General features: G+C 45.0%; 1 protein-coding gene across 2 annotated transcripts in view; it reads left to right on the top strand.

Moving 5' to 3' along the window:
• Positions 1-9,925: 9,925 nt before the first annotated feature.
• Positions 9,926-25,854, top strand: part of ZFAND5 (zinc finger AN1-type containing 5) — a 58,998-nt gene continuing 43,069 nt past the window's right edge. Inside the window, exon 1 of one of the 2 annotated variants that reach the window (XM_068236421.1) lies at positions 9,926-10,115. The gene's annotated coding sequence lies outside the window, so the exon portion shown is untranslated. Of the gene's footprint in view, positions 10,116-17,733; positions 17,967-25,854 lie in introns of those variants that run through there. The other variant, XM_068236412.1, reaches the window with a different exon arrangement.

Here is a 25,854-nt window from a genome sequence, read left to right as displayed (position 1 = left end):
CACTAGCCCTCCTTCCTCCCATCTCCTCACTCCTGCTCTCTCAGAACCCTTCCCCCACACACCAGCCCTCACTCACCCCATCTCCCCACTCCTGCTCTTTCAGAACCCTTTTCCCCCCACACACCAGCCCTCACTCACCCCATCTCCCCACTCCTGCTCTCTCAGGACCCTTTCCCCATACACTAGTCCTCCTTCCTCCCATCACCCCACTCCTGCTCTCTCAGAACCCCTTTCCCCCACACACCAGCCCTCACTCACCCCATCTCCCCACTCCTGCTCTCTCAGGACCCTTCCCCCACACACTAGTCCTCCTTCCTCCCATCTCCCCACTCCTGCTCTCTCAGAACCCTTCCCCCACACACCAGCCCTCACTCACCCCATCTCCCCACTCCTGCTCTTTCAGAACCCCTTTCCCCCCACACACCAGCCCTCACTCACCCCATCTCCCCACTCCTGCTCTCTCAGGACCCTTCCCCCACACACAAGCCCTTCTTCCTCCCACCTCCCCACTCCTGCTCTCTCAGAACCCTTCCCCCACACACCAGCCCTCACTCAACCCATCTCCCCACTCCTGCTCTCTCAGGACCCTTCCCCCACACACTAGTCCTCCTTCCTCCCATCACCCCACTCCTGCTCTCTCAGAACCCTTCCCCCACACACCAGCTCTCACTCACCCCATCTCCCCACTCCTGCTCTTTCAGAACCCCTTTCCCCCACACACCAGCCCTCACTCACCCCATCTCCCCACTCTTGCTCTCTCAGAACCCCTTTCCCCCACACACCAGCCCTCACTCACCCCATCTCCCCCAGGCCAGGCTCTCTCAGAACCCTTCCCTACACACCAGTCTTCACTTTTGCCTAACCCCCCTGAGCATGCTTCATTAGCCCCTTCTGCAGCTGCACCCCCTTCCTGACCCTCAGCAAGCCCCACTCTCCAGCACTCTTTTCTCTTCCCACCCTGGCAGCAGTGGTATAGGGATCGCAATGGTGGCCACTATGGGCTCTAGAGGCAGAAAACATTTTTTAATACAATTTGCAAACCATCCCTGCAACATCTATGCACACCTACATGTGGTTTTGCTTTTGCAGTAGCTCTGCCATATTATGTCCTGTTCTGGAGGTAACGCTGGCATATTATGTCCTTTTCTGGAGGTGACGCTGGCATATTATGTCCTTTTCTGGAGGTAACGCTGGCATATTATGTGCTGTTCTGGATGTAACGCTGGCATAATATGTGCTGTTCTGGAGGTAACGCTGGCATATTATGTGCTGTTCTGGAGGTAACGCTGGCATATTATGTGCTGTTCTGGAGGTAACACTGCCATATTATGTGCTGTTCTGGAGGTAACGCTGCCGATTTGTGTGTTTGAAGGTCACTGTCTAATAATGTTTGCAAAAGTAAGGGTGTGGCTTAAGGCCGCACAGGGGGTGTGGCTTAAGTGTCCCTCTTTCTCATCTTCAAAAGTTGGGAGGTATGTTATGTTCAGAGAAGGCATCAATGTTTCTGGATCACATTTTTATATACAATGCAATGGTGCAGACTTGAGTGGCCAATAAACATTCACACAGGACAAGGACTGTACGTGCATGTAGCAATAACACATGCTCAGTTCATTACCTGTGTGAGGCTACATTGTGTAGTTAGTTATGGTTATGGGAAATGACATCATATTATGAAGACCTTTATTTACAGACAATTCCACACTGTGATGTTTGCCTCTACAGCAAAATGTGCGACTATAGCTCTTCAAATAGGAGGACAGTAATGGCTAACTGTCTATGGCTTATACGGTCTGCAAAACATTGAGATTACAAGTGATGGTCTCCATTCCCCAAATGAAATAAGCAAGTCTTGCAGCAACCAGACTCTAGAGAGCGACTTGCCTAGAATAAAGACATTTGTGGGTGAGTATCTTCAAAGTCCTTAAATCCCTGAAGGCAGAATATGCTCAGAAATAATTGTACTTCAAAATAGATGAATGCAAGAGGCTTTTTCTTAACTGACATACTACATAAAGACATGGCTTTGAAGCAGTACAAACACAAGCGCATACTGTTTTTCATTAACAAGCAGCCTTAATTAAAATATAGCTTTAACTGAATATGTAATGTGAAATAAACAGTAATGATTATAAAAAAAAATAACAGAAAGTGTCCCAGTGATGTATATTTGGCATGGGACAGCACCACGTATTTAGCATTAAATGTTTTGAGGCAAGCTGACACATAAAAGGCTAAAATTCCTTTACGCTCAGCATATCTTATCTTTGCTAGGCAAAGCCCTTTGGCTATGGTGACACAGGGTAGCTGAATCAGCAGTCTGATTAGTTGAGAAACATTGTTCATGATCTGTGTTTAAAATATTTAGCAAAATATAATTTCAAATATGCAACTTGATCTTTACACGTTAAGGCAGGATGCTGCATTCATATTTACAGATTTCTTTGTGTTACTGTAATATAGTGCTGAAAAAATAAAATCCCCAAAGTTTGCCCCTTTTAAAGTGAACCTCAAATCATGGGCTATCAGGTGTGGAAACAAACAGGCTTTTCTAAACAAGGCAAGTCTATGGCCTTCCATCTATCCAGAGTCCAAACTATTAGAGATCTAATTATTACTGCAATACCTCTCACAAGCAACCAGGGCCGGATTTACAGCTCAGGAGCCTATAGGCACATAAGCTGTGGCGCCCTAAACTCCACCTCTTATTACAGGCCACACCCCTTAATGCCACACCCCTTTTTCTTATTTAATAAAACCGCACAATGTAATGTAGATATCCAGATAGGTAGGTGGTAGAGTGCAGCAGGTAGGTATAAAGGGCATAGAAAGAAGTCAGTCAGGGTAGGTAGGTGGGAAAGTACAGAGAGGAGTCATTAGGGGTAGATAGGTGGGAGAGTACAGCAGGCCAGGTAGGTAAAGAGAGCACATGCAGAGAGCAGTCAGTGGAAGGGTTAAAGTGGTCCTGAACACAGAACTTTCGCTCTGCTCTAAAAGATACACAACAGCATAATAACCTTTACAGATTTGTTACAGCTGATACAAATCCTGCAATCAATCTGCATTGTGTCTACTTCCTTCTTTCATGGTAGCAGAAATAGGGTTTACATTCTGTGCTTTCAAATGAGCTTAAAGGAGTCCTCAATCAGATAATGCTACCCCCAGTACTACTTACCTGGGGCTTCTGTCAGCCCCTTGCAGCCAACCTGTCCCACGCTGGTCCTCAACGATCCTCCGTTCCCCGCCGCCACCTAGTTTTGGTGTCACCGACAGGCCACAGTTCTGCCCATGTGTATCTTTTGGACGTGAACAAGGCTACACATGGCAGGGCCGCGCAGGCACAGTGGCCCATCAACTTACAAGTCGATCGAACCGGAACTAACTGGCAGCAGGAGAGCGGAGTATGGTGGAGGGCCGCGCGAGACAGGATGGCTGCACGGGCTGGCAGAAGACCCAGATAAGTAAAACAAATGCCTGCCATTGCCTACAGAGAGACGGACAGTACAGACATTATGGGCAATCAAATCTGAGGCCACTTCCATGACATGCCAAACAACAAACAGTGTCACTGACTGTCACTTACTTTGTGAGTTTCTGCCTCTCTATCTCTGGTCTGTGTCCTGTCACCTGAGGGCTGCTGCCACAGCAAGTCAGTCTCATTCTCCAGGGACCACCAGGGCACTTTGTCACACACTGCTGTCTGTCACACTGTCTATGTCTCACGCGTGCAGACAGCTTCAAGCCCTCAATAAAATACACATGGGGCGGGGGGGGGGGGGGGGGGCGGAGCTGTAAGGTAAACAGTGCAGCCAGGGCCGGGCTATCTCCTACTACCTACAGGGGCAGAGCTGTTTCGCCCTCCTTCCTCCCTGCCTGTCACTTATACACATGCTGGTGGTTGGCTGATTTAGGACAGGACAGGAGAGGGAGGCGGGGCGGACCGGACCTTTTTGCCTACCTATGCTGTGCAGCTCCGCCGCTTGATTCGTCCTGGCTCCACCTCCTCCCTGATTCTCCCCCTCCATCATGGCTCTGGGGCTGGGCGCATCGGCGCAGGCAGGGCAGGCTAAGTTCGCTGTCCGACTTGCCGCCAGTAAGTGATGCCATGCCCGCCTCGCCTTGGCCGCCCACGTGGTTGCTCACCTCCCATTCTGCAGCAGACGGACAATCGCGCTGCCTACGCACGCAGCTTGTTTTTTACAGCGCTGCGTGCAGGCATGGAAACGGCGGCTGATGGGCGGGAAGAGCGGCTTAATGAATGAATTGATGTGTGAGGTCATCACTAGCCGCCGCCCACCCCTCACACTTCACTGCAGTAGTGGCCGCACCGCCCGCCGCATTATCATGTAAATAAGGGCGCGAGTGGCCACTATTGCATATTCACTCATTTAAATTTAAAGGGGACATGTAAGAAATGCCGCCTTTGACCAATCAGGCGCCTGTAGGCACGTGCCTAGGGTGCCTTATGGTAAATCCGGCCCTGCAAGCAACTATACAAACTCTGATGTTTTCTCATAAATTCTGTAGTTCTATGGCCCCAGCTATTCTAATAATAGGAACAATTCCACAACATCAGCAGTAGGTCCTGTTGGACATTTGTAGTTTAGTTTTTAATTTTGGTTAAGGTTTAAATAAATATAGCTATACATCTGCAAATAATTTTATTTTAAACCATAATGGCATTTTCACAATAATCGGATATTGATATATTGTCATATTTCTACTATTCATGAGAAATCAGCAAGTTGATATTAATCCACCATTTCACAGCTTGATACACTTCATAAGAACATCATCTATTTACTCAAGAAATGTAATAAGGCAATATACCTTGATTTTTCTAATAGAAATCAGATTACTATTTATGCATTAATGATGCATGGTGTTCAAAAGTTCTTATTATTTATATAAGAAAAGTCAGTTATACTCCTTAGTTTTAAAAATACAGTACAATATAGTAATAGTATCATTGAAGACTATCCTGGAATCTCAGTAGGGAGGTTTCAGTCCCCCATTTTCCAGGAAATATATCTCCAGGTTAACCTCCCTGGCGGTTAATTTTTTTTTCCAAATTGAAAAAAATCCTTTTTTTTAAAAAAAAAAATTTTTGTTTCATGTAAAGCTACCAGAGTGGTAGCTACATGAAACACCACTAGAGGGCGCATGTGGCCCTCTAGTCCGATCATCGCCGGCATCTATAGCAAACAGGGGAACGCGTATATAACGCGTTCCCCTGTTTGGCTTCTCCTGTCGCCATGGCGACGATCGGGATGACGTCATAGACGTCAGCCGACGTCCTGACGTCAGGCACACCCGATCCAGCCCATAGCGCTGCCCGGAACTCATTGATCCGGGCAGCGCAGGGCTCTGGCGGGGCCCTCTTCAGCCACTGCGTGCGGCCGATCGCCGCAGAGCGGCGGCGATCAAGCTGTGCGCGCGGCTAGCAAAGTGCTGGCTGCGCGCACAGCACTTTACAGCATCTAAATCGCCCCACCAGGGGCTGAGATCTCCCCCTGCGTGGCATAGCCCGAGCTCAGCTCGGGCTTACCGCCAGGGAGGTTAAGTGTTAACATTTAAGTTGTATTTTATTGAAAATGTTTTGGACACATTTTGAAAAATGTATAAGTGTATATATGAAGATCATTTTACACTATGCACTGTAATTATTCAATTGATTCATGATATTTTATTCCTTTGATGTAATTTTGATGTTGACGTTATTAAGATATGTCATTGAAATGACTATATTATCATTTAAAAAAAAAAATTCAATAAAAAATATTGAAACCTAAAGTGAACCTGTAGTGACAATGAAAAATAAAATGTGACTTCAATGCATAAAAGCAGACACCCAGAGGTACGTCCATGAAAAAGAGGCGCTCGGTGACGGTGGATCCGAGATGAACTTTTACTCATTACATAATTGTGTTCCTTTCCTATTGTTTATAGGGCATTCCTCAAGCCAAATACTTTTTTGTTTTTGTTTTAATACTCTAATTCCCTATAAACTAAACAAGCCTCGCCCACAGCATTTCAGAGAGGCTTGGCATTTTCAGACAGTAGCAAGGGCTCATGGGAGCTCAGTCTGGGCAGGGGGAGGGGGAGGTATTACTAGCCAGAGATTTCAGAGGTAGAGGGGAGGAGGGGGGATTAGGTTTTTTTCACAGGCTGACTGCTGAAGATAAGCCTGCCTCTGTGTAATGTTTACAAACAACATGGTTGCTGTCATTGTATCACAGGAAGTCATAATCATATTCTGTTGAAGCTGTTTGCAGCTAGATTTGCTGTGTAAACGATCTAAACTTTATATAAGATATATAGACAAGTTACTTGTTATACTTAGTTTTTCATCTCGGATCCGCTTTAAGTATTGCCGATAGAATATGTTAGCTGCCGTTCGTAAATATAATGTTTCCAATATTATACTATCGGTTTCCCTTACCTATTCCTCACACTAACCTTCATCTATCTATGCCTAAGACTAACCCTTCCTACTTATGCCTAAGGCCTGAAACCCACTAGGAGCGTTTTCTGAGCGCTTTGTGATTTGAAAAGCTCTTGCTAATGTACTGCTATGGGTGTGATCCCACTTGAGCGATGGTATTTTATAAAAATCCCCCATAGAATTGCATTGGCAAGAGTTTTTCAAATCACTAGCGCTTAGAAAAGGCTTCTAGTGGCTTTAGCTGGTTGCTGGGTCCCTCATGTGAATTGTGTATTGCATTGTTTAACCTTGTCTTTCTTGCTTGGATTTTCACTGTATCCGCAGGGGTACAGTGAAGTCCTACCAATCCTGATAGCTTGAATTCTGCCATCACCATGTTGGTGACTGGTAGTATTCCTGCTAGTCCTGTTCCTGTGGACGTAACGATAAGCTGTGGTTGCTATTAGTTACGGTAATTCCTGTTTGTCTTGTCTGTGCCAGTGTGGATGCTGATGCTTGCTATCGCTGGGGCAGCAATTAGATTGGCAAGCATTCCGTCTGTCCGTCTGTTCTCGTTACTCAGTGTGATGGACATCAGATGCTCAGTGCTGCGGTCGCACTGTGCAACCATCGTGTCTTGTTTATTTGTGGCGGTTATCGGAAGCTCAGAGCTGCGGTTACTCTGAGCAATCTTGCTCCCTTGTTCATAGCTCCTAGTGTGATCTGTGTAACTTCCTCCACAAGAGCATTCCGCTCTACTACCTAATATTACCCAGCTGCATAGTCTTGTTTGCTCTGGTGGTACTCTGGCTCTCTCGGCCTCAGTCGCTATATCTTGCACCTACAAGTCCTGTGTGTAACCGAAGTCAGGCAGGTGTTATTTCCTCACCTCCCGTTCAAGCAGGGACGTGCCACATAGGGTGAAGAAGGTGGTGATAGATTGGGGTATAGTGGCTGAAAGAATGCAGGAGATCTGCCAGGCATTGCAGGCTACATGATAGCTGAACTATGAGCGCTGCTTATTAACCCCCTTGGCGTTCTGATTCTGCAATTTTTTTTCACACCCTTTCAGACCCTAAAACCTGGAAAAAAATCATGCTGCCAGGGAGATCTGCAGCAGCCCAGCATTTACTCACCTCCTTAGCTCCAGCGCTGCAGTGAAGCCTCCATACTCTGGGTAGCGCTGCAACTCTAAAGTGAGGTTGCCGGCTGTTGTCATGACGACAGCCGGCGATCTCACCAGCAGGAAGCAGAGCCCTGGAGGAGAGGAAGAAGAATGCAAGCTGACTTCGGGATCCCCGGGAGGTATGTAGAAACGCTCCCGCTGCGCGCATTGCTCTGCATACAGCCGAGCAGAAGTCGGGATTACCGCTCTTAGCTGCGGTTTTCCGCCCCAACTCTAGCTCGGGATAACCGCCAAGGTAGTTAAACCCTACCACAAGTATCTGGAGTTTGGCTGCATGATAGCTGAACTATGGGTGCTGCTTATTAACCCTACCACTGGTATCCAGAGTTTGACTACATGATAGCTGAACTGTGGATGCTGCTTAGTAACCCCCGCCACCGGTATCCAGAGTTTAGCTTCATGATAGCTAAATTATGGATGTTTCAGAAGGTGAACAGAGGCGCCAGCAGGCTAAAATATGATAAAAACCTTAAAAATTGCCAAGGAGGCAGCAGTGGACTCACATCCCTCAAGCAGACATGAAACTGTCAATTTTCAAAAACACAGATTTATTAGCATACTCCAAAAAACAGTGTTGCATTTACAGTGGTTGCCTAAAGGGTAAGCTCAGTTTGTGAGTTTTATTTTACTTACCTTCATTGCCCATCCTTATCCAATACATACTACACTATATTGGGCTTTCGGTGTCTCATCCTTTTGAACTATGGATGTTGCTTATTAAACTCTGCTACCAGTATCCAGAGTTTGGCTACATGATAGCAAGAAAAACATTGTGGTCTATGGCGGCATCTAATCTGAAGATTAGGCTGTGCCCAAATTACGTACCTCACAGAGAGGTAACTACAGCTGCATATACTAAAACTTCATTTATCTTTTAGTGCAGTGTTTCTCTGTGTTACTACAGTGAAGAATGTGTTTGTTAAGTACCTTCTATTATAAATAATAAATCATCTCAAGTACCCCCTCAGCATCTCACAATGCAAAGAAGCCCAATATGTCCCCTCTGCAGTGCCTTACTAGTAAGTCACACTTGCATAGCAATGATGGGTGTACCAGAGCATTGACTTTCTAGTTGAAATATGATATACAGTATACTGAGCGTTGCACTGTTTGTGGAGAACACTCCCATGATTATTCAGAAGATAAATTTACCTGCAGGCACATTTTAGCTTTAATATTTGGGATTCAGCTTTTATTGATAGAAATAAGTCAGAAGAAAGGAAAAATAGAAGAAAGAAGAGGACAGATGGAAAAAAAAGAATAGTGTTTTTTTTTTCATTAGTAACATGCACATGTGCCCCATGTGCGCTCCCCCTCCAGCTTAAGTTTGCAGCGAGGAGGGGGGTCAGACCCCCCCTCCCTCACCTGGGTCCCCCATCTGCACTCCCCCTCTAGCTGAAGTTGAGCAGCAGCCGCCGCTATTAGTAAGAGGCAGCGGGCGGGGAAGACTCCCCTCTTCCACGTTCCAGCGTGCGTTCCACTGTCGTCACTTCTTGCAATGCCGCCCACTATACTGTAAGTGGACGGCATTCCAGGAAGTGACGACAGTGGAACGCACGCTGGAACGCGGAAGAGGTGAGTCATCCCCGCCCGCTGCCTTAGTAATAGCGGCGGCTGCTGCTCAACTTAAGCTAGAGGGGAAGCGCAGATGGGGGACCCAGGTGAGGGAGGGGGGGTCTGACCCCCCCTCCCGCCGTTGTGCCCAATACCCCCTTCTTGCCAGCTACCCCCTCCAGCTCGGCGGACACACTCCAGCTCGGCGGCAAGTCTAGGACTGCCCCTGGGGGCAGAACGCTACTTCTTCTTCTTGCTTGGACCGGCCCCTTCTTCTGCTTGGACCGGCTGTAGGGGCAGGGCGATACTTCTTCTTCCTGTTCGAAGGTTAAGGCACGTAGCCTATTATATAAATAGATGGCCCTGCTTAGTGTAATTGGATCAGAGGACAGTAACATCACCAGATTTTAAAACTTGCTGGTGTGTTAAGGAATAGGATAGGGCCCATAACCTTTAACTATTTACATCTCAGAAATACTGGATTTGCCAAGGGTGTCTAAATGTTTCCTGGTATGCTAGTTTAACATACAATTATGGTCATACCTATTACCCCATAGGAAAAACAGAGTACTACTACACAATGCAGATATACTGTGCAAGGGTTTCAGTTCTGCATCTATTTATACAGTTGAGTTAGGCTTCTTTTCCACGAACTGTTGATAGGCAGTGAAATGCCTCTCAAACTCTCACAACTGCTTGCTGTTGTCTGGTAACTGCTCACTCCTGCCTGGTAACTGCTTGCTGAGCAAACAGTTCAACTGTCCATGGAAAAGAGGCCTTAGGAAGCAAATTCCCCATGAGCAAAATTAAGCTGAAATGGTTGCTAAAGTAAAACAAACAAAAAAAGACTTTGCTGAGCCATATAGTAACTTTCTTCCCATTGGTGAAGCCTAGTTTGACTGAAGAAGTGTTATCTCCCACCCTGAAAAGTACAGCCAGTACTAACATAAGGTAATGTATGATATAAGGATGCTATCTACTCTTTTGTACCCTAGAGAGCTATTTATTTATTCATTTTATCTACTAAGTATTTATATAGCACGGACATATTACGCAGCGCAGTACAGAGTATATTGTCTTGTCACTAACTGTCCCTCAGAGGGCCTCCCAACCTAGTAACGTTCAAAATAAATCATGAGGCGGCACACCACTGGCTGCAAATATGCTTGTATTGAGAAACAGAAGCACTACATGTTACGGAAAATCCTTCATCAGGTGCATAACCGTTATGCACCTGATGAAGGATTTTCCGTAACATGTAGTGCTTCTGTTTCTCAATACACGTTACTAGGAGACCGTGTGAGCAATCCGGTCGAGGCTCGGCACCGGCAAACTCCAGGATACAAAATACCTGGCACTGCTACCGTGGAATTGCACAGTTTGGACCTCCCAACCTAGTCCCTACCATAGTCATATGTCTATGCATGTATCGTGTAGTGCATGTATCATAGGCTAGGGCTAATTTATGGGGAAGCCAATTAACTTATCTGTATGTTTTTTGGGGATGTGGAAGAAAACCAGAGTGCCCGGAGGAAACTCAAACAGACACGGGGAGAACATACAAACTCCTTGCAGATGTTGACCTGGCTGGGAATCGAATCGGGGACTCAGCGCTGCAAGGCAAGGGTGCTAACCACTACGCCACCGTGCTGCTATGATGAAGTAACCAATTATTTCATCCTTAAACCCTAGACAATACTTCTTCTTTCCTCTCTGTTACTGGCGCTCAACAACCCCAACTCCTTAGGCCGGTTTCACACTGCATATTGGCGGTGCAGCAGCCTGACCACACCGCCAGAAATAGGCCTTCAGGGAATACCGCGTTACTATGCTGTATTCCCTGTGTGGTATCTGACCATGCAGGAAGTGATGCTGACCTCCTGCCGGCCAAGCAATCACATGCACGGAAATGTATTGCAAAAAATACGCTTCTGCCCATGCACAACGCATAAAACCTGCGGTGGGTGCTTACACTTACATGCGTCGCCATAGACTTACATGACTTTCGGTCCGAAGCAGAGCGACGCAAGTATGCGCAGTAACATAGTTTTGGAGGCGTGTCAGATTGAGGATTAACTGCGCACCACAGCGCAGATAATGTGAATTTCCCCATAGGTTTTAATTGGAGTGCAGTAGCAGTGCGTCAATTTGACACACCGCACCGCCCCAGTGTGAAAGGGCCCTCACCCTACATGTTTGTATTGCCCTGCCGGCCCTCCTCCTATCCCCGTAAAGATAGTGCATTTCTCTCTGGAATCCCAAATTTGTGCTTGACACCTGTGCTTTAAAGGAACCTGAGCACCTACATGACGAAATATTATAGACGTCATAGAAAATAATAATAAACAGAGAAAGCCTGGGGGGGGGGGGGGGGGGGGGTTACTTACCAACTTCCTAGCCCCCTGTCTTTATGCGGTCTGCAGATGCAGCAGTTTGGAGACCCCTTGTCCTGGCCACCGCAATTCCTACTGGCAGATGTAGTCCATCGATGAGAATACGTCTCCCAGCAGGGAGACGTACTACATGTCCCATCATGCACAAGATTGCGTGACAACACCGCTTCAAATTGTGGCACCTGTAGGTCTCCCTAGCAAAGGTGGCAGAGCTCAAAAAGACATGGGGCTAGGGAACAGCTTCCCAAAGATAAGAAATGCCAATCACACACACAGCCCTTCCACATGGCTCACTCTATTTACAAACCTACCTTGGGGAGGGGGCGTTCATTTTATATGTTTTGTCATATAGGTGCTTTTACACTTGCATTGGAAACCTGCATTGTTACCGTTTAACCACAGGTTAACGCAACCGCAATGCAAGGTAATGGGGCCGCTGAAACTTGAATTGTGCTGGAAGGGCCCAATCCGCTGCTGCGTCCCCACAAAGTCAATAGCACATTACTGGCCGACCTCCGCAGAAAAGCAACGGGATGAAAGTAATGTAAGTTCATCAAGGAGTATGTCACTGGCTGAGGCACATGCGCATTGGGGGGGGGGGGGCGCTATGCATATGACCCTGTTAGCACACAGGGTCATATGTTAATCATTTTGTGCATTGGGGGGCGATGTGGCGAGGGCGGGGCATCATACCATAAGCGCACATTTCAAGGGTAAAACTGGTCTTAAGTGTGTGGATAACGATAACAATAGATTATATTTTGGGAAGCTAACAGTTTTATTTTTTCTTTATTTGTTGAATTTGATTTGATATCATAAAGATAAATGTATACTTTTATTGGTGATCATTCATGATACAATTCCCAATTCCTTCTGAAATGTTTTCCTTATGATCTCTAATATAGTATTTCAGGCGCTAGGAAACAGTTTTCTATGACTTCCAAAACGCTATTGACCTATTTATTTTCAAACTACAAGCTTACACAGGTTTAGAATGAAAAAGATGAAAGGAAACTGAGGAATGCTGTTACATGTCAACCCAAGTCTGCAATTATTCAGATTTATTTTTAATTTCTTTTACTGCTAAATTTAGTTTGAGCACTGAAGCATTCATTAATATCTGCAGTGTCCTGGCACAGAGAAATGTCCATAGCCCACCAGTCCATGCATGTTTCTGCTTTGGTCTCAAAACAACAGAAGCATAAAAAATGCAAATTCTCCTTTGCTGATTAATCAACAACGTGAATATCATTTTAACTGCACCAGTGCTGTTAATATCTCTCATCCTCTAACCCCCCCCCCCCCCACCCCCCAATGTTATTCTCAGTGCAGTAGTGCAGCCATTTTGTCTTCAATATAACAGACGCAGCCAATGAGCGCCCTTATAACACACACTTGTAATGTGAAAGTGGATTCTCAGTGAAGGTTTAGGCGTCTGTTTTTTGGTTTTGTCTTTAACTCAAAATAGCAATATAAGGGAAAATGAAAAGTAATAATAATTGTTTTCTCAAAAAGTTTATAGAAATCCCAAATAGTAATTTTATCCATCACAAATAAGTAATTAATTACAAGATAATTAGTATAGGATTAAAAGGGAAAGCACATTCTCATGCATTCACCAGATGTAAAATTCAACCCTATCACCTGAGAGAAAGAACGGTTGAAAGGTTGGAGGGGGGGGGAGCATTAATCTTAATAAAAAATAACTGTCCATTCCAATTGAAATATTGCACTAATATATGAACTCAAAGAAAGAGTAATGCTCAACATACACAATAAAGCAAAGTGCACGGGGTGGGGTGGGGGGCTCAGGGAGCACAGCTCACGTGACATGCCCTGGCCACTTGGTGCCGCTAAGGCCTCGTTCAGACTATACGCGCTGCCGTCCGCATTTTGGCAGCGCGTATAGTGTGCGACACGCAAGAACGGTAGAAGGGCATAGACAGCCCTTCTACCGTTCCCATCATATGCGCTGCGTGGCAGCGCGATTGCGCTATCGCGTGCTGCACGCATTTTTGGGAATCGCAGCGCAGATCCCATTCATTGTAATGAATGGGATCTGCAGCGCAGCGCATAGGAGCGCAGATGGCGTGCGATCGGACGTGTTGCGTTCCAATCGCACAGCCATCTGCGCTAAATGATGTGAACGAGGCCTAAAGCTGACGCATGCCATGAAGGAGAACACTTCCCAGCCCTGAGGATGCTGGTCTCTTACTGCTGAATCCCATTGTCAATTTGAAACGTTGTGGAAACTGGCCCTGGACCAGATGAGTATTGATGGGACTTTAATAATGCAATCCATGCCTAGCACTATGCCGATATGGGATTTTACTATAAATGGATTGATTGCACTGCCACTTTGAGTTCAATACAAGGGATACTTGTGGTTTTGAAATGTTTCTCCGTCTATTACAAGGGTTTCACATATGGCTGTTAAAGAGAAACTCCAACCTAGAATTGAACTTTATCCCAATCAGTAGCTGATACCCCCTTTTACATGAGAAATATAATGATTTTCACAAACAGACCATCAGGGGGCGCTGTATGACTGATTTTGTGCTGAAACCCCTCCCACAAGAAGCTCTGAGTACCGCGGTACTCTGGGCAAACTGCCACAATGTAACAATGTTCACAGACAGGAATTAGCTGTTTACACTGTTTATACTCTAACAGCCAAAACAGCTAGGAGCAGCTACATAACCTGCCCACAGTAAAAATGTCACCATGTAATAAATGACAGAATGTAAATCGGGGAGAGGAAAGATTTTACAATGAGCAAACACTGACTAAATCATTTATACATAATTATGGTAAAAAATAAACATTATTTTCACTGGAGTTCCTCTTTAAAATTCCTTACATATCAGTTGGAAGACTGCATTAAGGGTATACCCCTGGTAGACTCTTGCCTAAATAAAATGGCATTTGCATATATTTGCATGAGGATATCTGTTACTGTCTACCCCTGGGGTCTGCATAAGTTTTTTTTTTCCTCTGGCAGACATTTCTCCAGGTGTTCATTATGCTAAGCTTACAAAGATCTTGGATGGGTATTACTCATGCTTGTTCCCTGTTATGATGAACATTCAATAATTTATCTTGTACTGATATAGCCTATGGAATTTTACATCACTGGATTAATATATATATATATATATATATACAGTTCATGTGTTGTTAATCTCGATAAAAAAACTGTGGTCTTTTTGTCAGGTGATTGCGATTGAATTTTACATCTGGTGAGGACAGGATGATACACTTCCCCTTTAAATCCTATAAAAATCATTTTGTACTATGTTACTTATATGTGATGAATTAAACTGATATTTTATGGGATTTATTTAAATGTTTTCATAAGATGGCTAGAGAACAGCATTTGTAAAAAAAAACAACGTGGAAATTGGCTCTGTTCAAGCGCTTTTCAGAGTGATTTTTCACTTTCCTATACTTAACATTGAGGCTGAATTGCCTCAGAAATGCTGCAGGACCCGCGTTTGGAGAAAAATCACATCGCTCTGGTGTGATGCATCTCTTCAAATACATTAGCCAATCGCTTTTTAAAGCGCTAGCGTTTTAAAAAACGCTCAGAAACGCTCTAGATGTGCACCAGCCCTCAATCTGCTCAGCTCTCCATTTGTACTATGCCTTTTAAGCCCCGTCTACACGAGGCGATCCGGCGGGATTGCCTCTACCGCATCTCCGCGTGTACACGCCACGAGCCCGCTTGTCCGCGCGTGCGTCGGATTCAATCCGCCCTCGTCCCCGCGCTGCTTATCTTCCGCTCAATTCCCTGCCATTGTCCCCTCGTGGGGAACGAGCAGGGAATCGGCGGAGGCAAAATTGGACCTGACGGATCTTATCAATCGAGCCGCATCAGCGGCTCGATTGATAAGGAACATCGCTCCGTGTAGACGGAGTTTAAGGTTTATAATACCTGCCATACAATTTATATTACAGTCTTTTCCAATTGGTCCCAAGCTGGCCCCCATACCGTGTTATTATGCTGGCATCTTGCTAGTGTGAAATGTTACGCACTGCTTTCACTCAAAGTAACTAAAGTAAGTAGTTTCAAGGCCCTTAACAAGTGGGAGGCACAAATGCAAACTGTTGTAATTCCTACACCGTTCGGCCAGAAACCCACTAGGAGCGCTTTCTATGCGCTAGTGATTTTAAAAAGCTCTTGCTAATGCAATGCTATGGAGGATTTTTATAAAATCACATTGCTCAAGTGGGCTCACACCCATAGCATTACATTAGCAAGAGCTTTTCAAATCACAAAGCGTTCAGAAAGGCGCTCATAGTGGGTTCCAGGCCTTCAGCTGATTTGGATGCAAATACCCTCAAATTAAAAGCACACTGGCCTCAATTCACTAAGCTTTATTGAACGTTTGATAATTTAACTCATGAGTAAAATCTAATTTTGAATTCACTAAGTTGTTATAGATTAATTTAATGTTTTATCAATTTCATTTCAAATCCATTGTGGTTGTGTATAGAGCCAAAAATGATAGAATTGTGTCGATGTCCCAATATTTATCAACCTGACTGTATGTTTTAGATTTTAGCCCCTTACGTGATTGAGTTTGACACGCCTGCTCCAGGCTAATAATAGATTACAGGTTTGTAATTTGGATCTGAGAAAAATAAGTATGCTAATACTCAAAACTGGAAGGAAGAGGCAAAAGAAGCTAGCGACAGCCTGGTATTTGGGGTAAAGATTTGGGGACTGTGTGGAAAAAAGTGGCCAACCAAAGAGGCGTATGAGAGGAATCGGCTTGGGATATTTGGGAGCAGGATACAGCCGGTATATGGCTGATCCTGCTGCTGCACCAGTCCCAGCCGTGTTAAATACTATTCCCCCTCCAGGCCGCCATGGATGGTGGGGAATGAAATAATTTGGCTTCCAGAAATTGCTGGAAGCCGAATTATTGTTTTAAAAGTAACTTCAACTCCATCTTCTGACGGCGCCGAAGTTACTCCCTGTGCACCCAAGTCTCCTGCGCTGGATTCACTGTGTTCAGCCCGAGAGTGTTTTAATTTGCCTACCAGAGCATGTTTTTCCATACGAGCAGGGAATACACAATCTGGAAATGTTCTTCCCAATGCTTTTCACAAGCAAGGTTCCATAGCACTAATATATTATTAGTAATTGCTCCACTGTAGTCAAGCCAAAACCTCACTCTAATAATCTTTAAAGCGGAATATAACCCTGCATTTCAACTTTGCTCTAAAACATTATTTACAGCATATTATATGCAACCAGCATTTTTTTTTTACTACACCAGCATTGGAAGGGTTACACACAGAGCTTTAAAGTTCCATGGAGAGAAATGCAGAGGCATCCGAAGTTTAGATAGATACATTTAAGTAAACACAATGTAACAAGTGAGGAATGTGACTCACTCTCTGTCTCCAGGAGCTCCTGCATAGTCAGAGTGTGTGTCACATTCCACACTTGTTACATTGTGTTTACTTAAATGTATCTAAACTTCGGCTGTGGCAGCATTTCTCTCCACCAAACTTTAAAGCTCTGTATGTAACCCTTCCAATGCTGGTCTAGTAAAAAAAATGCTGGTTGCATACAATATGCTGTAAATAATGTTTTAGAGCAAAGTTGAAATGCAGGGTTATATTCCACTTTAAGTTAGCCAGAAAATAGTATCACTTAAAACGCTTTGTCTAATAATAATCACACTACAAAATCAAAAACTTATATCAACATATAGGAAGCGTTGTTTTCTAAAAAAAAATACTCCCCACAAATAATAATGACTGATCAGCATATGGCAGTAGATTACACCACTCTATGACCTTGCACTGAGTCTCATACTAGATATTATATTCCAGTAGGAGGGACGAGCAGGAAGTTACAGCTGAAACCAGACGATATCAGACAGCTTCCTCCTCTGGTAAACAGACAGGAGACACAGATAGCCAGTGGTCTCATCACCATGACTAAGCCATGACGCGGCCATGTTGGGCCACACAAAAACGTGCTTAGCGAAGTCGCTACGCCCCAGGATACAACAGTCAGCGTAGACTCATTGACCTGCTCATTGGCCCAGACGCAGCATGTGACCAGGACAGCTGGGCAGGCTGTAGGCGTGGGAGGGAGTTTCTCCTCCGTCAGCAGCAGCAGCAGAGCTCAGCACCGCCCCCTGGTGGCGTATAGACACAACGCACTCCTCTCTCACACACATACTCACACACGGGAGAGACGGTCGGGGGCGAGCGGAGCGCAGCTATTGCTGGTCGGAGCTGTGGAGACAGACGAGGCCCCGCTCCTTGTGCTGCTCTAGGGACTTCGCCGTGTGACCGGGAGGATTGTTATTGGTGCGGGAAGGAGCGGGGAGCGCTGAGCCGAGTGAGGTGGACATTTCTCCGTCTGGGGCTGCGATAACACTACAATGTAAGCTGCTCTTTGCGTGAGGCGGGTGCAGGTTACACGGGAGCGCCTTATATGGCGACGCAGCTGGGCCAGAGGAGGAGGAGGGCCCCCTGCTGTGGTGAGGGGGAGAGAGGTGATGTAGTGCCAATGTGAGACGCTTTGTTGTGTGGAGGGGACAGAACAAAGCGCAGCTCCGTGTCCTCCATTCCCCTCTGTGTGATAAGATGGAGGAGCTCGGGCTTCCTGTCTTGCAATGACTCAGTGCTTTTGCCCAGGCCTCAGTTATTGGAGGCCTGTGGTGTATGTGGGGAGGGGGAAGGGAAGGTTTCCTGCCCCCAGTGCCTGTTATTTGCCTGTCTGTCTCCATGGTGGAGCTGGCTCTGCCTCCTTTGTCTCCTGCTGTAGACTCCACCTCCTCTTTGTGTCCAGATCCTGCTGTTGCCACAATCAGGAGGTGTCCTGCCTGGGCCCTGCTGTCATTTCTACCTTCAGTCTATCCCTGGGGTCGTGTACACCTCGTACCAGTGTCTGCGTGCCGTTGGCTGTCCAGACCAGCTGCTCTTACCTTCAGCATGCTTGTAGTGGTGGGGTTTATAATGAGACAGGGAGCTTTTACAATGCTTGGTAGAGTGCAGCTATTTGTGTTCCATGTGTTAAATGTATAGGATTTAATAAGGACAGTGGACACCTTAACTTGCTTTATGTATAAGGTTTTATATTTGTGGGCTCCCAGCTGGATTAAAGTGATGTAGGAACAGACTTGACTGTTTTTCTTCAGTCTCTTTACTTTTGCAGTCTGAAGGCCTATTTAAACAAGCATTTTTAGTTTATATAACAGAGTGCTAGATTTTGTAGGTGACTCTATAGCCAGAATTCCATGTTGTATGAATTAGGACACATTTCATGGTGAAGTTGCTTAGTAGAATGATGTGTATACTTGCCAGATGCTGATCAATTCTCCAGAATAAATTGAATGGTGAGCTGCAACAGTTAACAGGCAGTAACAAGGCCCCAAAATCCCTGTGATTTCAGCTTATGTTGGAATTTAGCACTACATAGTCACTTTTAGGTTAAAATGTTTCCCTGTTGGTGGGGTCTCTGGGACATTCATCGGTTTAAAGGACACTTAAGTTGAGGATATGGAGGCTGCCATATTTCCCTTTAAAAAATATCAGTTGCCTGACAGTCCTATATTGCTCATTCTGGCATCAGTAGTGTCTGAATCACACACCTGAAATAATCATTTAGGTAATCTTGTTTGTCAAAATCTGATCAGCATGCATGTTCAGGGTCTGTGGCTGAAGGTATTAAGGCTTGTACATGTGCCAACATGCACACAATCTGACAAAACACACAATCTGTATGTCCACACACCTAGATGGCTAAACAACCAACTCAATTGGTATTACCAACCAACTCAAGTATTATTCATACTGGGCACACAAGGGGAATGACAGCCTACACATTCAAAACAAGTACAAGTTTTTCAAACAACTTGTACACGCACCAACTGCGTGATATCAGACCATAGATCTGACTGTTGGATTGTGGAAACCACCTGTTATCTGTTGCTCATCGAGTTGTTTGCATGCGTACACATGCCTGATTGTCATCCAACAGACTAAAGTCAGATGATTATCAGGTTGTAGGTTGGTTCATGTGTACTTAGCAATAGAAGCAGTGGATCAACAGAACTGGCAGGCAACTGGTAATGAAATGTCAGCCTCTGCATCCCTCACTTAAGGTTCCCTTTAATTGTTGCCTCGGTGGTCCTATGAACAGGAAATAATGATCAGTTATTACTTGACAGGACTTTTTGATCTTTACTGTACAACACATTTTATAGTTGATTGCAGTTTATCCCTGTTGATATATATCCACTTCCTGTCAAGGCAGGAAGTGAGGGGGAAATGTCCCATATGAGGATACTGAGAGCACTGTGTCCCCTCGCAACACAATACAAAACTAAAGGCACTAGTGTACTTCAGGAAACCTCATAGGGAAATTCAGCTAATGTGTTTGGGTGGACAGAACCCACTTGAACTGCTAGGTTTCCAATACTCTCACTCATACTATTTAACCAATCACAACACTTTGTGCTGTGAGAGGGCACTGAATAAGATAACTGTTCCCTATGTGGGTCCCCTAAATTAGACTAGCACCAAAAACTAAATGTTGAGAGGCTTTGCCATCTGTTCTTGAGCAAATTTTGCATTGTGCAGTGTGATGTAATACAAAGGCAACCTGAAATTATTAGGCTTGGTTTAAAGGGGCCCATATACCTAACGATTTTCCGGCCGATATACGGCCAATTCAATCAGTGATGGAATCGGCTGTGAAATCGCGGCGCACACCGCTGACAGAACAATCGATTTCTGTCCGAAATCGATCCCGCCGATCCATCAGTGCGGAAGATTTTTCTCGATCGCCGGCGGGTCGGGAGTGCGTCGATAGCGGCGTTTGAATGACCGATGCAATACAGCGGGTATACATTGCCTGTTCCGGCCGGCGCGAGTCACCGCTGTCGTCTTTCGCGCTGGGTTCCGGACCGGCTGCAGCTACACAGAACTTCCTGTCCCGGCAGGAAGTTTAAACAGTAGAGCGCCCTCTACTGTTTAAACTTCCCCTGGACAGAAGGTTCAGTAGCTGCAGAAACGGTCTGGAGCCCTGGGCAGAGAAGACAGCGGGGACTCGCGCCGGCCGGAACAGGTAATGTATGCGGGGGGGGGGGGGGTGTCAGCTCCACAGATTGTGATCGGTTTTAGGCTGAAATCGATTTACAATCTGTTTGCAGTAAAGGTGGCCATACGATCCCTCTCTGATCAGATTCGATCAGAGAGGGATCTATCTGTTGGTCGAATCTGAAGGCAAATCGACCAGTGTATGGCCACCTTAAGAGGGTGCCTGTGATCAGTGCATACAGTACTTTTATCTTAGTACTGTGCAAATTTAAATATTAGACTGCAGACATTGTTTTATATTTTAATGCTGTATTATATAATACAACATCCAAGTGTGGTTTTTGGTTTGTCCTTAGACCATTTGTATAACCCTGCATAGGAAATATCCTTTTGTTAGTTTTATCACACTGGACTAATCCAGTTTATAATATGGTTGGCATAGCATTCTTTTTTTTTAACTTGCTCTGTAAGTCTGTGGGGTGACTGTTTAAGGTCAAGGATGTTGTGTTTGTGATGGGTGACGTCAGCCCCCAGCGAAACAAAGGTACTTTTTTGTATCCTCTCTTCCAGGCTACATTATTTAGTACATTGGTACAGATAAGGTGAATTGTTTCATTGGATGAAATCTCCCTGCTATCAGATGGAACAAACTGTTTCTCAGAAGTAGATGGTCCTTTGCTAGAAATCTCTTCTACATTTTGTACATATCTTTTAATGGGGTAAAGGAATTTCTTTCCTTTTGATTCGTTCATCCTATCCCACAGTTGAAATGCTGATGACCTCTGTTGGCAAAGTGTGGTACAGTAAATGTAGTTACTTATCCTTGCTGTGTAGGAGTTGGCAACATCGGAGATATAAATAGCAGCTGATTTCAGAGGCCCCTGTTGACTAGGTTTTTTGTGTCTGAGCTTGCAGATCAGCCTGTCACATTGCAGCCTTGTGACGGGCGGAAGCCAGTGTGCCCGCCCACGTGATCTAAGCTTCTGAGAAACATTAAAGAGAGAAGGACACGTTATTCTAGGCTGTTTTCCACTAAAGATTGGGACAAACAATATAGAATATGAGGGGTGTCCTTCTTTGGTAGTTTAGCATGTAAACAAGATTGTCTGGCTGTCTCTCAAGTGTGTTGCAGTTGTAAACATGTGACACAATTGTAGCTTCTGCAAGTGACTCTAGATTTTTTTTTTTCCCTCCTGTAAAGGTTGTTTGGGTTTTGTTTTTGTTTTTTTTGGTGTTGATATGGGTTTATGCAAATAAGTGTTTATAAATACTAGCTTCTGGTGTTTTCACAACTGAAGTTTAATTACAGTTTGAATAGAATGTACATAGAATGAAGGTTGCTTGGGATTTTTTTCTTTTCCTTAGTAGGTTTGTGTGTGTGTGTGTGTGTGTGTGGTGTTTTTTTTTTTTTTTTTTTTTTTTTTCCTCTGTACTGCAAGCATGGAGTTCTTTGGCTCTAATGTATGTATGGTGTATGTGGTAACAAGCATTGCTTTATGCTTTTAACCACAACAAAATACAACTAAAAGTTGTTTGTCTCGGCAACTTATGGAGAATGCACCCTTCAGTAATCATCCATATTTACTTTATGTAGATTTATCCCAGTATCCCACCTGACTGGTGCTACTCATTTAGCTGTGTGTCCCAGTGGTGGTGGCACTTGCACTTTATAGAATTGAATTTTTTTATTTTTTTTAATTTTACGTGACTATCACAAGAAACCATACATAACCATATCAGTTCTAGATGGGGGCAGTCAATTTGCTACAGTCAACATGATGCAGTTTTCTACTTCATGTTCGCTGGTTAAGTGTTAGTACAGACACTGTTGGCCCAATAGCTTTGGAAGGTTAATGTGAAAGCAGGGTTTTATATGGTACTAGGAAGTTTTGAATCAGGATGATACCATTTATTGGCTAATTTAGAGATGGATAAACAGTGAGCTTTCGACTTATAAAAAGCCTTCGTCGGACTGGTTCCTGACCAAAACTGAAAAAACACAGCTTATATACACTGACATACACAGGAGAAACCTTCTTTAGCAAACATAAATGTAATTAGATGCCTTAACTGTTACTGAGGAGGCTTTCCCAGGCATCCTATCTAAATTGATAAGATCAATAGAATCCTCAACATGACATAAAGCAGACTCTGGTGATGGGGAGACATTGTAAATTCCGAATTCAAATGGTAACTGGCCTGGTTACATGCACCATTAATTCTAAGCTTAATGGCCCATACTCACGGGCTACAATTGTCGCCGCAACATGCGGCGCGCGCATGTCGCGGCGACAGGTCTCCCGTGAGTATGGGCCGTCGCACGGGCGCGCACCCCGAACTGTCGGCCTCGCTGATGTCGCCAGGCGATTGAAAGTTTCAATCGCCTGGCGACAGTCGCCGCCGCACCTCCACTGCAACTGTCGCTAGTCCGCGGACTAGCGACAGCAACCTCCATTGAGGTATGCGGAGCTTCCGGCGGGGGGAGGAGGAACGCTCACGTGTGCTGGCGACAGGCCACTTTTGCTGCCCGTGAGTATGGGCCATAAGAGAATTGTGGCATTTAAAGCCAGCACCTGAAAGCAAATAAAATGAATAGTGACAGTGAATTCCATCTTACACAGCATATGGCACAAAAATGAATGAAAAGATAGAAAAAATTAAAAGAATTGTGGCATTTAAAACCCATCGTACCTAACTTCTTGTGCTGGTACGATGGGTTTTAAATGCCACAATTCTTTTAATTTTAATTTTTCTATCTTTTCATTCAGTTTTGTGCCATATGCTGTGTAAGATGGAATTCACTGTCACTATTCATTTTATTTGCTTTCAGGTGCTGGCTTTAAATGCCACAATTCTCTTAAGCTTAGAATTAATGGTGCATGTAACCAGGCCAGTTACCATTTGAATTCGGAATTTACGATTTCTCCCCATCACCAGAGTCTGCTTTATGGCCCAGTGCACACCAAAACCGCTAGCAGATCCGCAATACGCTAGCGGTTTTGGGAGCTGATTTCAGAGCGATTCTAGGTATGTTTAGAGAGGTTTTCTAAACATACCTAGCGGTTTTGGGTGCGTTTTTGTGTAGCAGATTACACATATTGTTACAGTAAAAGCTGTTACTGAACAGCTTCTGTAACAAAAATGCCTGGCAAACCGCTCTGAAGTAGCGTTTTTCAGAGCGGTTTGCGTTTTTCCTATACTTTGAGGACGAAACGCTTCCGAAAACTGCAAACGCGCAGCAGGAGGCGCGTTTGCGGCTTGGCAAAAACCTCAAACCGCCGGTGTGCACCATCCCATTGCAATAAATTAGCCAAGCGTTTTTCCAGGCGGATGCGGCCGGCGGATCGCTCCAAAAACCGCTCGGTGTGCACTGTGCCTATGTCATGTTGAGGATTCTATTGGTCTTATCAATTTAGATAGGATGCCTGGGAAAGCCTCCTCAGTAACAGTTAAGGCATCTAATTACATTTGTTTGCTAAAGAATGTTTCTCCTCTGTATGTCAGTGTATATAAGCTGTGTTTTTCAGTTTTTGTCAGGAACCAGTCCGACTAAGGCTTTTTATAAGTCGAAAGCTCACTGTTTATCCATCTCTAATTAGCCAATAAATGGTATCATCCTGATTCAAAACTTCTTGCTTGTACTCATGGCTAACACGGTACAACACTTTAATGCTTCTAATATGGTACTAGGCATAGGCACTATTTGGTTGTGTTTTTAAAGGTTATTGTTAAAATGAAACTTAATTTTATTTATGTGGAAATGTTATTTCCTATCTGCTCTAAAAGATTAGCCACAGCATATTTCACCTTTTATGGGAGAAAAAAAAAGTTAATTACAATTTTATGGAAATCCTAAAAAAAAAAACCTGAAGTTTTACTTTGTTTCACTTTTTCAGAAGGTACTCTGAAAGAGTTAAGCCTTTCAGAGTAAAACCTAAAACCGCAAAACGCCAGCGATCACCGCTAGCGTTTTGCAGGAGTGATTTTTTTTTCTTCGATTAACGCAGAAAAATCACTGGACACTGCGTTTTGGGAGCAGACACGATTAGCGGTGCAATGCATGCCAGTGATCTCCCCAGAATTCTTTTCCAGCGGAGTGGCATGATATAGTAGCCGGGTGAGAGGAGATGAGAGAATGCAGGGCTGGCGCTTTTCTGAGCAACTCTGCTTACAGCATAGGAGAAGGTGAGCCAATGACAGCCGGGTGCTCACCAAAACTAGCTGGGTGGAGCACCCGGCTAAAAGAGCCTGGGGAGAACACTGCATGCTAATCACGATCGCGAATAGCCAGCAAAACGCTGAATGTTACGTGTTTGCGTTTAACGTTCACTGCAAACACGGCAGTGAGAACACTGCCCTAGGCTTACATGGGCTAGCTGTTTTTAAAAACCGCCAGCGTTTTGCGCTGAGCGGGAATCGTGCGATTCCCGCTCAAGTGTGAAAGAGCCCTAAGTGTTTACTATATGGAGAGCTGACTAGGCAGAGCTCTCCTGCAATCTAGCCACAGCTGCTGTGAGAACTCATGACCCCTTGATATGTCTAAACAAGCACATGGAGAACAGTCCAGTTCATTTCTTAAAGTGGACCTGAACTCTTGCGCAGGACTGAAGAAATACATTCAGAATGCACCCTGTATGGATTTAGTTTTTAACCTGTTTAATTCCCCGTACTTGTGTCTAATCACAAATTGTAATCTGATCTCTCCCCTGTATTGTATGACTGCCTATGGCAGGGATGGTAGATGAGGCCATTTCAAAGTACAGGAGGTTAACAATATATCTGCTTCCATGAATCAGAAAGTAGAAACAGAGCAGATTTATCTTAGGATTTGTATCGGCTGTAACAAATGTTTTTTGATTAGAGACCCAGAGATGAACTACCTACCAGTTTTATACATACCTGGGGCTTCCTCCAGCTCCATCAGCCAGGATCGCTCCCACGCCGCCGTCCTTCGCTGCCTCTGTCTGCCGGTACCGGGTCCCGTCTTTTCAGCCAGTCGACGCAAGCGCAGTGTGCTCCCTCCGTACTGCGCAGGCGCATGCGTACAGAGCCGGAGGGAGCCCCTGTGCATGCGGAAGACTGGTCGCGTCCGGTGGAAGTGACGAGACCCGGTACCAGCGATGGAGGCAGCGGAGGATGGTGTCGTGGGAGCGATCCAGGCTTATGGGGCGGGAGGAAGCCCCAGGTACGTATGAAATCTTTTCCTATTTTTGTTCTTCGTCTCTGGT

This window comes from Hyperolius riggenbachi, chromosome 1 (assembly GCF_040937935.1).
Source record: "Hyperolius riggenbachi isolate aHypRig1 chromosome 1, aHypRig1.pri, whole genome shotgun sequence".
NCBI lineage: Eukaryota > Metazoa > Chordata > Amphibia > Anura > Hyperoliidae > Hyperolius > Hyperolius riggenbachi.
Note: the sequence above shows the minus strand (reverse complement) of the source record. Positions and strands in the feature narration are given on the sequence as shown.